This window comes from Rissa tridactyla, chromosome 2 (assembly GCF_028500815.1).
Source record: "Rissa tridactyla isolate bRisTri1 chromosome 2, bRisTri1.patW.cur.20221130, whole genome shotgun sequence".
Classification (NCBI taxonomy): domain Eukaryota; kingdom Metazoa; phylum Chordata; class Aves; order Charadriiformes; family Laridae; genus Rissa; species Rissa tridactyla.
Window position 1 is genome coordinate 70,775,203 of NC_071467.1, and position 15,594 is coordinate 70,790,796.

The window sequence follows — 15,594 nt, forward strand, 5'->3', positions numbered from 1 at the left end:
TTGCTGGCACTGTACCCCACCAAGTCCAAGGTGGGTCTGGATGCACACAAAAACAAAGAGCCACTCTGCTATTTCTTGTCCAACATAGCATACTTCGCCAGTAACTGGCAAAGAACAGTTGAAGAAGAAGGTGCCCAAATTAAATTATTTTTTCCAATCATTTTGAGATTAACAAACTTTTAAAAATTTCTCAGTGGAAGCATTGTAAATTCAAGCTCATTGACAATAAACTTGCTTTTCTCAGTTAGGCTTTAGTAGTAGCTCATGGATCTCCAGGCCTGTGGAAACCATATAGTGAAAAACAACCCTAGTGAATTAGGAGGCCTTTTTCTTTCAAGCCCTGTCACATGCATTCTGTTTTTTATTAATACTAAGCATATTATAGTTATACTACTAATGAAATCAAATATAATGATATTATACATACAAATTCTTTATCCAAGAGCTCCTAAAATAGAATAAAACTTCAATTGCCTCACTCTGAAGCTAGGAAATCTTCATCATGATTATTTGCTATGTAGAATTAGAATTTAAAAAAATCCCTCTAATACTGTAAACTCCCTTCAAAAAACCTATTTTCTTACAGGGTTGTCTCAAGACATAGTATTCCCTCAGTTCAAAATAAACAAGGAAGATAAGCCAGCGAGCAAGTTCCAAACATCCACTGCTTCTACCTTGAACATGATTTTTTTGCACTGCTGCTTTCCATTTTAAGAAATGAAAAGGCATCCTCCAGGGATTGCTCTGCACCCAAGTAAAGAAGATGCAATTACAAATCAGTCTTGTAAAACGTTATTGTTTCTCACAGAGAGGTAGAATAGCACTCGCAGTCTTGCGCAACCTGAATGTGAATGAGCCCCTACTGTATCCCATACGATTTGGCCCTGTTCATCAGAACTGCAGATCCCTGAGCGCTCAAAAGGTAAAACAAGGACAGTGAAGCTGATAATAAAGAAAATCAGGACCTAGACTGGCAGGCCAACAACAAATATTGCCTAGCCAATAACGGATAACCTTCTATCCAGACATATACTTTCAGTGTATTTCTGATTTTAAGAAATTTACTTGAAACGTATAGAGATGTTATATTTTAACAAAACCAGTTCCCTTCATCTTCTAAATCAAGCACTTAAGCACAGTAAATAACCCTTAAAATATATTTTTAAAAGACTTATAGGTGAATGGTGTATGACATTAGTAGGAAAAAAAAATAAAAAAATCAGATAGGTGCATTGTCCACTATTCACTGCTCCGCCTTTGACTACCACTATCAGCAACTGATGCCTAAGCAAAGGTAAACGATCAATGGAATGGCCAAAGGATGCGTCTCTACCATTGCTCTGATAACACTTCAAGGGGGTTTTTGCTAAGAATTCATTAAATTGTTTCACAGCCTGTGTGTGTAAAAGAATTTCTGAGAGTTTTAAATTTTTTTTGAAAGCTTTAAGGTTGAAAAATTTTGTTTGATATCCTGATTCCTTGCACAGCGAGGAAAAGAATAAATAATCTGTGTTGTACTTTTCAGGGTTAGATAAAGCTCTGGGTTATTGCCCAGATAAGTTTATCATGAAGTTGAAGTGTGTCAGGGAACTTCACCTCCTCACATATGGAATTTGTCTCATACTCTTGATTGCTGGTCTTTTTATTATTTTCTAATTTTCCTCTTTCACTTTTGAGAAGTCCAGACCAGCATGAAAATTTCAATACATGAACATTTCAATACATGAACACACCATGGATTTATGCAAGTATATATGCAAGATCACAATGACATTTTCTGGTTTGTTCACGGTTCTTGCTTACTAGTGCCCAATTTTGACTGTTACCAAATTTGAGATGTTTTCAAGGAGCTATATACAGCTTTGCTCAAAGACCTACTGTCTAAATGCTAATAATTAATTTCAGGACCATCAATGCAATACGTATGCTGTACGTTGTTTCCAAATATGAATTAATTATATTATTTGAATATGAAATTTCATCTGCTATTTTACTGAAAAAATCACTCCATAACAAAGTTTTCCTATAACTTTTTGCAACAAGGGTTAGTTCTCGTTGCACTTAATCATTTGGTTTTGTCAACCAAATTGGCAGCTTCTGTGTTATCCACATTTAAAGTACTCATTTCAATAATTTTGTGAACCGAGTGAAAAAAGAATTAAGGCTTGAAGACAACGAAGGACTAGTGAACTAAATATTTTGATAGTAAATATATGGGAGAATGATTTGTCTCCTACATGGAGAGCATCTGATTTCTGCTGATCAAACTGTAGAGTAAGAAAACTTTTTTTTTTTTAACCACATTTTGTTAGGACTACAGTGCTTTTGTAACTAAGTAAAACAGAATAAACTGATAAAAGCATTTTCAAACAATTTTTTTTTTTATTTAAAGTAAATAAGTATTTAATCCTGAATAAAGTGCAGAAAGTAAGTAAAAATAATGTTATTATTTGCAATGCTCAAGAAGTTATATTAAATCAACAGAACATTGTACCCTGCTTTTAATGTAGGATCATGTATACATACGTAAAGAAGTGAATGTACAAATTATATGCTTTATCTATTAAGAAGGATATTAAAGAATTGGTCTTTGATGCTCTTCCTAGAGGATACCCTGAAACCTGGCATTTATCTGGTTTCTGTCATGATGGGATTGCACATCTGAGAGAATGTGGTTTTAGAAGTGACTTTATTTTAGTACTTAAAAACAGATCTCTACGTGCAGTACTAAATAGCTGTGTATGACTATTTTAAGGGGGCGAACCAACTACACACAAAAAAGGAAACAAAATTTAACAGTTTAGTCTTAATTCGTGAGTCAAATTTAGAAGCTACATCACTCACCACCCATTTTTCCAGCTCATGTTTCCAAATGAAGTCCTAGATGGCATAAAGAAACTGGAAAGTTAAACATGCGGTTCTTTTATGCGTGAGTTAACAACATGCAGTAAAATCAGCTGTAAGCACAAGGAGACCATGTGGTCTCACTCTGGATGCAGGTCTAGGAGGACTACGTAACACAGTAGAAAAAGTAATTTATGCACACAGTAAATGATCACCAGCTTGCAGAAAGGCTCCCATTGATTTTGCCATTTGATCTTCCACGAACAATTCTAGAGAAAATCCCCAATTAATCCGTCGAGCAAATGTCAGGGAAAGATCAAGCTAAAACACTACCCAGTATTCTTGGTAAACACAGGAATGGCACTGCTGCTTAGATCACGGTATGCAATCACACTGGGAAATGTGAAAACTCTGAATAATGATGTCTTACTACAATTAAGTTTAAAAGCCAGAAACTAGCACATTTTGGCCAGATAAAGACGTGTGGTTACAGTCCAGATCTGCAAACATATCTAAGCACTTCACTGTTATTTAACACTCTCAACATGTTGCTGGCTTATGAACGCTTAAGTTGGAATGAAGGTCTCAGTGCTTCCAGTTTCCAATACCTACTGCTGGCCCACGGCTCCTACACAGCTGGGCATTTGCATTCTACTTAACAAAAAGACTCCAGCTAATTAAAAGCAATATAGTCTTTTGGGAAGACAAAAAAAGGAGGGTATTAAACCTTTTCATCACTTCAAAATGCTCATATTTAGTGTCTGCCAGGAATTTTGGGGTAAACAAAGCCACAGTGAGTGCAAAATGCAGGCTTTTAAAATATTCGAAATACACTGAAACTGTGGAGGTATTGAAATGTCACTTTCTTCTCTCTTAGAACAGTTCTACAGATATTTTGAAACCTTCAAAGGAAAAGAAACATGCCACAAACTGCCATATCTCCAGCCTTTGAAGTACATGTGTGAGACAACTCCAGCTAAGATAAATGTTCCCGGTAAAGGCAGTGTACATTTAACTCTGGTTAGGCTGCAGCACATCCCTTCTTCAGATAGGCAGCTGTTGTTTTCCCTACCACCCATCATTCCCAGCTGTGAGGATTTTGCAAGTGATCTTCTGCAGATACCCAAGTCAGAACAAAAGTCATGGATGTTCATTGGTACTGATGGCTTTCAGTGCTAGAAGTGAAAGACCTGGATTAATTTAATGCATTTCACTAAGGGGAAAAATAGAAAAAAGCGGGGGGAGAGTTATGCAGGTCCTCTCCTCCCCCAACTGTATTAATCTTAGGTGAATGCTACAAGTAATTAGCCCTGACTTGTGCTGCCAGCACCGTCCTTACCCAGAGAAGTCAGAGACTTTATTAAGGAAATCACATACCTGCTTTCAACCACTCCATTTTGTCAAGCTTTACTCCCTTTTTTTTTTTTTGACCCCTTCGAAAACACTTTATCAGTGCATTCAGCCTGCCCCAGATCCCCACATTGCTGCATTACCTGACACTAGAAAAAGAAAAAAGAAAGTTCTTCAAAACTGATGCTGCCATCCCACCCAAGCTAGTCAACAGGTGACACTACGAAGAGGGTACGAGGAACTAGCTCTTATTCAAACACTCAGTCATCTGGAGAGGTGCCCGTATCCCTGGAAAACTTGTTTGTTGTTTTTTTCCCCCCTGACTTTGTCAACTAATCTAAGTAAAGGTGCAACCTCTCTTTCCCAACCTTGCATATATTTTTAGGCAGACTTAAAACACCACAAGTAAGTTCAACGCCCTTGGTGAGACCAATTGAAGGGCAAGAGAGTTATCAGAATGTAGCTATTTTACATGGAAAATATTGAAAATATTTCTAATTGCTGTCTCACAGCTTTGCAGCATGATGTCATTGAAGAAAACTGCTACATTGCAAGTTCAAGAGAATGATCGATTGTAAAGTCCTAAAAACAAAGAAATAGTTACACTGTTCTTGTCTGTCTTTTTTTTTTTTTTAAAAACAAAAGATAATCCCAACAATAACAAAAGTTTGTGAGTTCTTGTTTTATAAGTATAGGAAACATTTTTGAAAGGAAGAAGTTCATTGACGTCCTAATGATAATCCTAAATATTTCAAGATTGAAGAGAAATGTTGGAAGCAGTTAAACAATTTCCCATCTTGGAAACTCTTATTTTCATGCAAAAGAAAACGTCTTCCCAGAACAAAAGCTTCCAGGGTGTTTGAGACTCCGCTCATAAAACAGGGAATAACATAAGTTCCTTCAGAAAAAAAAAAATAAAGTGTATATTTTGTAAATTACAAAATGCTCAATAATGTTTCTTTTTTATGGATTTTTTCCGTATTTTGTAATATTGAACTAAAACAATGCCTTCAACTATGTGAAAAGTGTGTGAGTTTGGGAAATCTATCTTGAACAAGATCCGATTTTGACTTTTCAATCACGTTTATTCTCTACAGAAAGAAAGAAATGCATATTTTTGACAGGAAAGTAAATTTTTGTTGGGGATGAAACAACACAGTAGAGTAGCAAATTTTTAACCAGCAAATCTCTCAAAAGCTTTTTCAGTTTCCCACTGTTCCAATACCCGTTTTTTATCTGAACATCTTGTCCGTGCATTTTACAAATTTCCTCGCTGTTATAATTCTCCCAGACTGATAGCTCCCAGCAGCGCTGGGTAGCAGCGGGGCCTCATTGTGCCAGCCACAATACGAAGCACAATGGCAGATGTTTTATCTGCCCCAAATTGCTTACAATCCAGCGGCCGTGACACAGGGCTGACTGGTGATAGCACAGTCGCAGCTGTGAAACAGGTCCTTCTCCAGTAACGTTGCCTCTGTTCCACACAAAGCGTTAAAGGAGTATTTATTAACGCTGTGCAGAAAGCTTCCATTCCAAAGACAAGCATTTGAAATCTCTCCAACCACTGGCTGCTCAGGAAAACAACACATTACCCGGGATCCAGGGTCTGCTTTCACCAGCACGGCGTACGCAGAGCCAGCGTGCTCCACAGCCCTCTGGAAGCTGTCTAGGCAGAGTCCTTTTAGATGCGGTTATTTCATTTGGCAAAAGCAGCTGAGGCTTTTCACTCCCTGTACAGTATTTCTGCTCCCAAATTGCAAGCGATAGTAGTTTCATGAGAAGCAATTTAGAAAGGGAAAAAAAACCCCGCAGCACCACCAGACCCCAAACCCCCAGGTTGGCTACTTTCTCTACATAGAAAATTGTAAGCTTGCTACAGAAATCGCTTGCTGAATACCTGAATTTACCACAACACTAAATAAATCCCTTGGTTTTGTCTCTGCCTTCTATTTTAAAAATGGAATCAGAATTTTTGCACGCTTGCTCATCTGCAAGGTTGAGATCTCCCGATAATCTTTAGTTCAAATGATCAGCGAACTACAGTCTCCAATACACCACCGCTTAACCACAGGGATGCCAGTTTTGTCTTGTAGGCATAACTAAAAATGGATTTTAAATGACACTGATACAGAAGCAGTACTGTTTCTGTCCATACCTTGCGCTCGTAGAAGGTTTTTGCCCCTTGGCATTTAGCCAAAAAAAGTAAGCGGTACTGCCTAGCAAGGAGGAAGACACTTCTAAACTGATTTGCTTCAGAAGAAGCTTCTTCTCTGCTGATGGTGGGTCCCTTTCAGAAAGTTTGTCTCCCGTCACTCAACCCTGCCCCTTTGGCAGCTAGAGATGGCATTCAGTCAAGTCTCTCTTCAAGCAGTAATAAAAAGATAAAAAAGTTATCATACAAAAGCCTGATACATGAATAATGGGCTGCTGCAGCCTTAAACACCTGCTTAATTATTACCATCCAGGTTACATCTTTTCTGCAGGCATTTTTAATTTATCTCTAAGAGGATCTATGGGATGGATACGCTATATGAAAAACAGATGACGAGGTCAGTGTAGCCCAAGGTATTTCATTTCAGCTTTTACAATTAACACACACACTGGAAGTACTGGAAAGGTCTCAGAAGAGCAGTGGATTTGTCAAGTGCTCTCCCTCTCTCCCACGTGCATTTGCAAGGGGAGGTAATGGCAGACCAACAGCAAGTATACTGATATTGTGCAAATTAGAAAGCCACAGATGAACAGCTCTGGGAGGGAACGTTACAAACATGCCACAGATAAGGACTAGGTACAGAATTTTAATTTATTTTATTTTTTGCTTGCAGTAAGTTTACCAGAGAGGAAGAAAGCTTCTGGAGTACAGCTTTGCAAAATGCACCTCGTTGAGAATGAAGTGAGCTTCAGTCTGTCTTCGCAGTTAACTTTCAACTGCCAGACTTTGATGCCAGAATTAATTGAACTTTTGTCCGTTTTTAAAATAAATACCCCTTAAAACATTACCCTTTGACCAGTATCATTATTTCTATCTGCCTCAGCAAACACAAAGAGAGCAGTTCAGATGCTAGCTATGTCATTAGAAACCGAGCTGCATAGGATGAATGAGGAAAACACTAGGACATCCTATTAAACCTAAACTCCATGCACGGTGCAGCTCCAACCTGGAACCAGGGCACTGCTGTGGGAGCCGGCGCTCTCAGGGGAAGCCACTGCTCTTTTGAACTCAAGCTTGGAAACAAGTCTCTAAGGTGAACCGACCTACTAATACCCGTATAAGCTACACTATATGGGATGCATCCCGATGGAGAGGCAGCATTATATAGCTATTGTTAAAGTAAAAGCAGCACTGAAGGGGGGAGAGGGAGGAAGAAGAGGAGGAGAAGGAAGGAAAAGAAATCCGAAAAGGAGAGGCCCAAGAGATGAATTAGTAGAGAAGAAAGTCAGTTGGTTTCATTTTCACTTGGCTCCCCAGACCTTGGTAAAGCCCGTAGCTCTGCTTACTATATTAAGAAATGGATGTCTTCCTGAAGGTTTAATTCAGTGATTTGAACTGGAAAAAATTCTCTTGCTGGGGGAAGAGAAAAGGAGAGGGCAGAATATCCTCCTGCTCCACTAAGACTGAAATTGTATTTCAGATTCAACTAAGTCTGCACAAGAATAAGAGAGACACAATTTTGAATCGGAACTTGAAGTTAAAGACGCATAATTTCAATGTTAGGGGTTGATCATGAAAAAGGAGTAATTTTTTCTTGGTTTGTAAGCAGCTCCAGTCTCTGGAGCTATCTAAGCCAATGTAATTTCCCAGACATATTCAGTAGGAAAGTTGGATTTTTGGTTTCTGATACACCACTATTCTCCTTCCCACCACCCCCGCCACGTCTTTACATCAGAAACAAACCAATAATTGCTTGTAAATTACCAATAAACCAGAAACCTAAACAGATTTTTAATTAAAAAAAAAAAACAACAAACAAAAAAACCCAAAAAGCCAACACCAAACCAGAAGAGGGTTTCTGACTCAAAATGCCCTCCATTATTTGGCTATGCCATCTTTAAGCCAGCTAAGCAAGAGAAAATTAAGGTTAAATTCAGAGGTGCTCTCAGCTACGTGATACCAATTCAAAGGTAAAGCGTGGCTGGAACAGGCACCTGCCTATTAAATCTATGAAAAGGATAGATGTATTCTGAGGGGGAGAGAAGAGGTTACTATTCGACAACATTAAATCTGAGTGATCTGCCGGGAACTTTCACAGGGAGAGTGCCGAGCAGCAAAGCCTGTCCAAAATGGATACAAATACGTTGTCAAGCCGCTGTGACAGATCCATTATGGGTGAGCAGCTTAGCCAAAATGAACTCGATCTCAACTGTCTCACAATATAAATGCCACAAGCCCAGAAGGACTTGAGCTTCCAGTTCCCTCCATCCCTTCCTCTGCGGTTAGCAAGAGAGAGCTGCATCAAAAAGAAGCAGCAGGTCAAGGAAAGCCTTATCCCCGAGAACTACCACCCCAGGAAAGACCCTCCTGTCACATGCCAAACCTGCCACTCTGAGAGACTACATGCTCTCAAACACATACGCTCTCACAATTTCTCTCTCCTTTTGTCCGGCTACAGAGAGGAAATTCCAATGCAGTTGTGGTAAACAAACAATACACCTGTTTGCATACGCCGATTTCTCAAGTTACACCAAAACCTTGTAGCACGTGGCATTTTCCCTACCATGAACTAATGAAAGAGCACAAAAAGGATAATGACCCACTGCTGGTAGCAACTTGAAACTTGCTAAATGACATTTCCCCAGAGGTGTTAGCAGTAATACTTCCAAGCTCGATCTATGAGGTGTACACGTGACACAGATGCATATGTGAAAGCTAGAGCTCTTAAAATTTATTAAATTTTCAAACACAAAATATTTACACAAAATTAAGTTTTACGATAACCTTTAAGGCCACATTACAATTTTTGCTCGTGTGATTATTCAGCAAAAAGCATTTCAGCGTATGCTTAAGTCTCATTAAGGTCTCAAGAATGTGAGCCTGGTGATTTGCTGAGCCATGGCATCAGCGAGCAACTCACCAGCCAAACTCAAAGGATCCTCAGAATCACCACGGTCTCAACGGAGCAGGGTGGGGACTGAGAAGAGGTGAAGTATGTTATCTCAGCTCTTCAGGAGGACTTCTCTCACACTGTGATGAATTTACTAGGAAATACACGATTTCCTATTATTTCTTTCCTTTAAAATAACAAGCTTTGCCACTCTCTTCAGGTCCATGCGCTCCAAAGGAACTGCTAGAGCAGACACCAAAGTTTCATAGAGGAACTCTTGCTAATTCAGCACAGTACAAGCATTACCACATGTGTGGATCTGAGTGCAGGGACATGTGGTAAAGCATATCAGAACAAAGGCTCAGCCAAATATGCCCTGCTAGCCAACATGATGAGACAGTATAGTGCAACACGTGCCCTCTTTGTAGAGGATACAGACTACTTCACTTGTTTATTAAAATTTGACCCTGGTCTTGCTCCAAATTGCATGTTTGATGCTATAAAATAGGGAGGATAAGTAAGGACTCTGTCCTGGCTGATGATCAGCTAGCTCCATATATTGCTCCACAGGACCAAGCACTGCTGAGAAAGCATGCAAAGGAAAAGTTTCACGCACAAACCTAATCACACAAGAATCACTTATCTTTTGTATCTCTCTCTGTGTTTTCCACCTTCCCTTTTTTCCTATGCTACAGCATCAGAGTGATCCACTTACGGTGAGGTCTTACTGCAGAAACACTGTTTTTCAGCTCCATTCAACAAACAGCCTGGCAGCTGACACTACGGCTCCTAACCTTAGCTTAGGTCCAATGGTGAGTTCCCTGCTGTTGCAGCCCAGCCGACACTGCGTGGCTCATTCATGGAGCACAGAATCCTTTGTCACATCCAGGACCAGGTCAACGTTCATCATACAAACTTAAATACTTTCTCATGTACTTGCCCTAAAGGGCTCTAAAGTCATCTGATTAATTCAGGTGCCATTTCCACTCCCCACTCACTCCCACTTTCTTTTTTTTTTTTACTACAATACCGTCTTTTAACACCTATATACTTTCACATTTGCAGGAGTGAGTGTACCAGTGCCAATTCTAGCTTTAGAGGGGTTTTGAAATGGAAAAGGCAGGCATTTGCTTTTTTCAAACTGGCCAAGTCCTCACTGGACAGTTTTGGTTTTGGCTTTGTCTGGTTTTGTGGTTTTTTAAAACATAAATAGTTACATTTTTGTTATGAACTCTGATTAGATATTCAGCCTGTCTGGCTGAAAACTTTATACATAGGTTTCAAAGGTCTACATTGGATTATCAGTACCATTTGATGAAAGTAAGTGCTCTCCAATTTGTCAGTGTGCCCATATTAAATGAAAAGAGGTATCAACTTACGGAAACATTTATCTGAACTAAGTCACCATCATCAGATGACCTTATAAGATTGGATAAAGAAAGAGCCATTAACATAAACTGGTAGACTGGCATGAAACCAAAGGAGAAAAATCATGAGACATCAAGAAGAATATCATTATCTAAAAAAACCCCCAACAACCCCCACATAAAAAACCCAAACCAAACCAGCCTCCAGTCTTCAGTATTTACTGCACATATAGTGCCAGGTTGTTATTTTTACTGACATCTTTCTGAGCCTCTGCACATTACAGTGTCCCCCCTCCCCCCAAAGAGAAACAACACTAACAGAACAGAAATAGCCTTATTTTCAAGAGCTCTATCTCCACTAAAAATTTATTTCATTTTTCATTAATGTCTGGTTCATCTCTGTGAAGAACAGTACTCATTGTACGGCGGCTGAACAATAAATAGTGGCATCACTATAGAAGTTATTGTAATGATAAATTTAAAAGCAAAACAATATAGGAAAAAAAAACCAAACCAAAATAATGCCAAAAGTACCATTAAGAATAAGACCTGTCTACTTCTAAATTCCTTCATGTGTTCAGTTATTCTGATCAACACATGCTAAGCATTTTAAAAAAACAAACCAAGAAAAAAACCAAGGTTCAGCAGGATATGCTTTAAGGCAACCTCTTTTTTTTTTAATGAAAATGTGTAAAGAAGATGAAGATCATTTTGTGATGACTAATCTGGTGAATTTGCTCTGACTTCTTAGGCATATAGTGCGTGTTCACTGCACAATTTACCTTGTTGCAGCACCTCTCCTATACTTTTGAACTATGTGTGGATGGTGCTCCTTCATTTTCTAAACACGCCAGTCATCAGCATTATTCCCTAACAGATAAACAACTTTTCACAATTTCCTTCAACAGATTAGATTCTCTTCTGCCATCCTTAGAGGACCTGTCTGAACCTGGCCTCCATGATTCTGTTTTTATCCCCTTTGTCCTTTTGCCCTGTTCAAGCCATGCAACCAGTAATTAGAGCAGAATATATCAAGAAAGAGAGCTACCATCAAAACAGGTAATGAATCACTAGGAACAAGAGAAGCCCAAGGCACCTGAGCCAGGGATAATGAAGAATGTTTAATTGTATTTCTTCACATTCCCATCCCCACCAGCTTCTCATTGTAGCTCCTACCCTATAACCTCTGCCACTGAGCTCTCACTTTTGGACTCTTCCTTTTCTGCTTCGCCACTGAGCTCTCACTTTTGGACTCTTCCTCTTTGCTTCATATTTCCAACTTACTGTAATTTCCTTTCCTGAAGCAGCTGCTCGTGCCTGCCTTCCCTTTTCATCAAAGCGCTATTTGTTTTCCAAGAATAAAAGTCTCTTCATCCCTCTCCGCACATAATGAGCTATATACACATCAAATCCAATGGCTGACATCTATTTTCCTAATTATTATTTTTTTTTAGGACATTAACAGATTGTTATCTGCCACCCTTGTGTTTCCAGTTTCAGCCTGTGGCACAATTTGTATGCCGTTACCTCAGACCTTCTAAAACATTGGACACTTGGTTCCTGACACAGCAATGGAAAAATTGACCCAGTAAGCATGGCTTCTTTTAGGGAAGGGTCTATCTATAAAACGCTTACGTCTTTTATGATACAGAGGAGCTTTTGACATACACACACTCACACAAAGAGGAAAACCTCTTCTAAAATGAGGAGCTCATGGAGTGTCCTCTGCTGGGATGAATCCTTCCCTTTCTGCAAGGAATGAAAGATCCACATATTTCTGCAGCACCATTTTTCCTTTTCCTCCTTCCCACAAGCAAGCAAGAACTGATTTATCAAATCCATAATATAAGGCAACATATCAATAGAAAACCATAGCCATTTGATCCAGTGTTACCAATCGCACTTCCACAACACACACATGCAACACCCATTTCTCTCATGTACTCCTGCAATATGAGTGCACCTCTCATTTGAAGAATTCATGTCCAGACCACATTAAATGCCTGCCCGTCTAATTTATTGCAAGGTATTACACAAAAAGTTAAACTAAGGTTCATTTTATCTAGAAAGGGATGAGTTTCTGACCTATAAATCACAGCATACTGACATTACACAAGCCTCTCAATCCATGTGTAATACATAGGTCCGGATGAAAAACTGTTCTGGTGCCAAAAATATTATGTGTTTTATATTCCCTATTATTAATTTTACTGTCACTTGATCATCCCAGTGTTGCACTGGTGCTACCAGTTTGCCTTTGATGTTCTGTACTAGATGAATGAAAAATGAAAGTTAGAAAACCAAAAACATATTTGATACCTTGTAAAGAAGTGGTAGAAGTAAAACAGACTGAATGGAATTAAACTCTCTCCTACACATCTTTATAAAAAGAAAACTCTGAAGTATCAACAAAGTTCTAGAAATTTACGATCGTGTTCAGACTAGTAGAGAAAGCACTGACATTTTTTCCTACCTTCATTTTTAAATCCTAACCATAAAAAACTGAATGTAGACAACACGTATTGTAAATATGACTCAAAAAATCCTATCAGAAACATATATCTTGTCTAGACTACTTCAGAAAAAGCTACCCTGCAACTTGAAAAATGACATCATTAAGCAGTCTTCTAAACTAGATTTCAAAGATGACAAACAAATAGTTTTTTGTCGTTTCCTTTTTTTTTTTTCATACTTAGAAATTTCTACTGCAAGTTTCAGTTCAACTTTGATTGTCAGATCAAGTCCATCTGATTAAATACACTTCTCCACAATGCATCTGCTTGGGCGACACAAGTAGCGCAGGACACCCCCAGTTGCCTAACTGCTTCTGACTGCCGCAGCCACTCCAGCAATCATTTCCACAGTGGATGTCCCTGTGGCAAAGGGTTTCTAGAGCCTCACGCAAGCTTAGATCAAATCCTTTCACATTTCTCTCCACTGTTTCTCTGGAACTGGAGCAGCCTCACATACTCCAGGGTAAGCAAAACTCCTGCTTGGTCACACCGCACCACTGGTCCATGATTGTAAGACCAAATGGGTCTGTAGATCTCTGCCCTAAGTATTAAACAACTGCCATGAATAACAAAATTCAGTGAACAGCACAATATAAGACACTACCCTTACTTTAGCCTCTCCTTCATGTACTAGAACCATGCTGGGATACCTTCTTTACAACACTGCCCATCTGATTAAATAGCTGAAAAGAGAAACAGTGCCACAAAGTGATTTAGCATCATTGACTATTACTATACCCAAAGAGTTATTTATTACTCTATCAGCATGTGGACTATGCATCAATTACACCAGATTTTCTGAGCTGTCACCCCATAAGCCCAAATATCTTTTTTTTCACACTAAAAAAATACCTTACCATCTTATTTCAAGAGACAAGGTATATTGAAATTACTTTTCGTGTTCACTTATCTCCTACTGTATATTGGTTCTAAATAAAGAGCTCATTAATAGTTACTTAAACCTTGTTTTTGAAGTGTCATTTGGGAGAGAGGCAAAGGAAGTAAATTTTCATTTCACTTCCACCAGTGTAAATGAAAAATAAGTGAGATAATACGTCAATAGTTTGTACTTACACTACCATAATCAAGATCAATATTTTTCATGTGGCAGTAATGTATTAAGACACGTCAAAATCAACTTACCTATCACATCAGGTGTCTGTGAGCCACAATTCTGCCTCAATCCGAAGAAAACTTGACCTGTTGAATATGAAGCAATACGTTTTCACCCATGATGAAGTCTTGACTTCTTTAGAACAGGCTAAACAAGACACGGATTTTTGCGGGGAAGAACAAAAAAGCACTTTGTCACCACTGAGAGTTTAGCGCCCCACACCTTTCTTTTGACTTTCCGTTACAATTCAAATAGTTACAGATAACTTAGATTTCCCAATCAGTATCCTATCTCATTTTAATCTTGATACAGAGTGTTCACCGAGGTTCAGCATTTAGTTATAAGAAGTATTTCAGAAAGATTTAAAGAAAACCCTGAAGGTTACCAAGTGTGAAAGATTTGTACGCACAAGTTCTTATGCGCCCTTTGGACAAATCTGCAAAGACCAGAAAGCAAAATGTGTTTTTCTTTACTTCCACTTTTCATCTTTGCTCCTTTCTACAGATTATTTCTCTCTGAGTAAAGTCAAAAGGAGGGAACGGAAAAGGGGAATGGAAAGAAATGACTTACCGGGGAGATAAGGAAGCTGTTTTCTGCCAACAGTACCATTATATTAATTGCCTTTTTAGAAAATCAGCTCTCTGAAAGTCATAGCTGTCAACTACTTATTTTTTGTATATTCATACAGTCTAACTAAGATTTAGAATAGCTTTGCTGAAATTTCTTGAACTAGAAAAAAAAAGGCAAACAAGACTCTAGCAGCATGCATTCACTAGAAAGTACGCAGAAGTTAGAAGTGTCCAGCTCTCATTAATGTATCTAAAACGTATTGTTAATGCTGTTTGGTCTTGAAAACAAAACAGGTTAAGTTTCAACTCTCTACTAGCATGACCGCAACATAACATGAATCTTTATTATCTGCCTCTGAGTCTGAGATGATACAGTACACAATCTACATCTTTTGGTGTACAGAATTGTAGTGCGCTATATTAATTGCCTTCAAAATGAAGCTCAAAACATGAATTCACTATTACTGACTTAAACTGTTTCACTGACACCACTTAAGCAGTGCAAGAGATCAGGTTTCAGGGTAAGCTAGGAAAAGATACTCAAGTCAGGAACATTTAACCTATGACACCTGACATTGATTTCTTTTTTTTTTTTTTTTTTTTTACTCAATCTATATTAACACTGGCCTTCCTATTTTTCCCTTGGTCATGCAGGTGCAAGGAACTCTGTTGCATCAGAATGAGGTCAGTAAGCAAAGGCTCAATCCCATTTCCACTCGAGTAGCAGAATTTTCATTAACTTGATAGGGAGCTATGGCAGTGCCTGAATGGCAAGAGATTTCCTGCAGGCACCCT

At 38.7% G+C, this 15,594-nt stretch overlaps 1 protein-coding gene across 1 annotated transcript in view; it reads right to left on the bottom strand.

The window, feature by feature from the left end:
* Positions 1-15,594, bottom strand: part of LOC128904962 (poly(rC)-binding protein 3-like) — a 525,202-nt gene that overhangs the window by 303,226 nt on the left and 206,382 nt on the right. The window contains exon 3 of the mRNA XM_054190151.1: positions 14,260-14,316. The gene's annotated coding sequence lies outside the window, so the exon portion shown is untranslated. The remainder of the gene's footprint in view (positions 1-14,259; positions 14,317-15,594) is intronic.